At 32.5% G+C, this 2,693-nt stretch overlaps 1 protein-coding gene and 1 non-coding gene across 3 annotated transcripts in view; one reads left to right on the top strand and one right to left on the bottom strand.

Moving 5' to 3' along the window:
• Positions 1-2,693, bottom strand: part of LOC109546662 (arginine-glutamic acid dipeptide repeats protein) — a gene marked incomplete at its 5' end in the record, with an annotated part of 57,737 nt that overhangs the window by 54,298 nt on the left and 746 nt on the right.
• On the top strand, positions 1,058-1,179 carry LOC125502869. The gene has a single exon (XR_007280584.1). It is a non-coding gene; the product is annotated as a U5 spliceosomal RNA (small nuclear RNA).

The raw sequence follows: 2,693 nt of genomic DNA, 5'->3' as shown, positions 1-2,693 counted from the left end.
CTCTAACGATGTTAGCACTAAGGATCCGTAGAATAAGTAGCAGTAAGAAGTTTGTAAACTTAGCTGAAAATAAATATGTTCAAATGAAATAAGAACCAGAAACTGCGTTGAAAGATCTTACGGTGTGTGGAAAAGAAGATTTCCCATATTGTCCTCAGGAATGCGTGTAAACGCCGAGTTACCAAAGATAATTATTGTTGCTTCAACCGTTCTGCATAACATTTGCAATGAAGAAAAGGATGGAGATCCACCAATTGAATTGGATTTCGAAAATGTTGGCGCAGATGAGTTACCGTCATCGATCACCGATTCAAATATTTATATCAATAATAGAATGAGCTCAAAAATTATAAATAATCATTTTGCACATTTACTGTAGATCACTGTAACGTGAATTATTAAGTTGTTTTATTTAGAATCTGGGATTCTAACGCTTTCAATTTAAAAGCATGCTTTTCTTTCATATGTATGATTTTTAGATCATGCATTTCCTTTTCCCTTTCTTCTTTTTGTAGCATTTCTTTTTTTTCTTTTGAAAATCTAAAATATCAATTTGTTTTTGGACTATTAAAATAGAGCACATGTACACCAGTTGAATTATTTTAGGTACTGTTTCTTTACTAGGTACTTTACTTAGTTACTATCATAAACTTTGAGGTAAATTCACTTTCAAAGTTCGAAATAACCCGTCGAAAACTACCTGAAACATTCTCCGGTCATCTCGATGGCAGCGTTGCCGCTACGACTTGGAGATCGCCAGAGCCAAATTTTCGATGTACTCGGAACAGTTATTCTCGCGCCATCGTTGCATTGTAGAACAACACATAGTATTATACCACAGATTATACCTGGTATATCTTACTCTACGAAGAGCTTGTTTCTGGTATATACCGCAATTGTAGATTTGGGCCTATTAAACTCACCATTATTGGGAATAAATTGATTCGACATTCTGAATATTGTAGTTTCCGTCTCCCGCCGAGATGGCGCCAACGGAGTAACCTATCATGCCCAATATTCGTCGAGGGTATAACAGAGCAAATTTTACACCAAAACTTTACCCTGGACTCTCTTCAAAGCGAATAAATCTTTCGCCTTTTACTAAAGATTTCCGTGGAGAGGGTCAATATAAATGGGCCTTGAGGAATTTTTCCAAGGCCTTAAACTTCGGTTTAGGGCCATTTAACTAATTAAAAGAAAATTTGTTGTTTTCGTAAATTGCTGGACCATATATAACTAGTGGTGGTCGAGTCGTGTCGAAGATCCGGATTTTCTTAGATTCGGATGCCAAATCGGATCTCGGGTCAACTGATCCAGAACAATAGCTCTATTCCGCATCAATGGGTAAATTAGCGGGGGTAAGCGCAGGGGGTGTGCGCTCCCCTCCCTTTTTATTATTTAACATGCAATTTATATAATGGTTTTCTTTGTTGTTGTTTTTAAAGACTATTTATTGTTGTTTCTATGGGTGTTTGTTGTTTTTTTGTTTTTAAGTGCAATAAAAGACCTGCAGAATAAATGATGATTGTAGACAACAATCAAAATTGTAGATAAGTTCTATATTGTTGAGGCGGATTTGTTTTATTTTTTTTTTCAATTTACACAGACGAATTATCAGAGCGAATTTTCATATATTGTATTATCCTACTATTGTTACACAATTTATTAACATACTCTTTTTTAGGTTCACTTAGGTTCTTTTGATAACGATAGCAGAAAATAGCTATCGAAACGTCAAGGTTATTTTTCAAATTAATTTCTTTTACTATTTTTTCTGTACTCCAATAACAGCACCAGACAACACCTCCAGAGGAATGACGCCAATTTTGAATATTAGAAGAAAAGACAATGTTTCAAAATGACGCAGGTTTAGTAAAAAGACAATCTGACAATTTACTCCTCGTTGATATGTTGATGGTGGCATATTGCATTAAAAACACCAAAAGTTTTACTCTTGGTTAAGAGGTAGATTCTAACAGGTAGATTTATAGACAAAATAGTCAATAGTTTTACTTATATAAATCGATAAAATGTTAGATTGGGGTTTATTTACTGGCTCTAATTTTCAAACAGGATCTATTGATCAAAATGTAAGTGATGAAGTGACAAAAAATAAGAAAGAATTGTTTTCATGTTAGTAAAAACTAAATGACATCATTAAAAGTTAACAGTTAGAGAATAACAATGTTAAGTACAAAAATATGTAACAAGTAAAAAAACGTTATTTACAGATCGAGAAGGTATTTTCATGGAGATTCTGCAGTAGGATGAGTGCAAGTTACAAGTACATTAGCCTTCATTTTTTTCAGACCTCCCATTAACTTGAATTTAACAAAGTTATCCAAATGTTCTTCCAGCTAGAATAAATAAATAATATTAAAGTTACATAAAAATATTTGAGAATATTCATATTGTATGACGAAAATAATAGGTATTTAACGTAAATGCACGACGATAAAACGAGATATTTCCTTCGCAGATTCTCATTGTTTCTTTTTATCGTCTAGTATAGCAATTAACTATTTTTGAAGTGATTAATTACTAGTATAATGCAGCCGACAAGCAAACAATACAAATTCAAAGTATTTATCTGTTATACAATAGACAAAATCAAATCTGTTTTTATACTCACATTTAAATAATCTTTTGAAATTATAAAAAATAATTGAGTATTTGAACAAAGAATTCTAGTC

This window comes from Dendroctonus ponderosae, unplaced genomic scaffold, assembly GCF_020466585.1.
Source record: "Dendroctonus ponderosae isolate FM_Combo_2020 unplaced genomic scaffold, Dpon_F_20191213v2 Dpon_F_20191213_10, whole genome shotgun sequence".
In the NCBI taxonomy this organism is placed as follows: Eukaryota; Metazoa; Arthropoda; class Insecta; order Coleoptera; family Curculionidae; genus Dendroctonus; species Dendroctonus ponderosae.
This window is presented reverse-complemented; position numbering and strand designations above follow the sequence as displayed.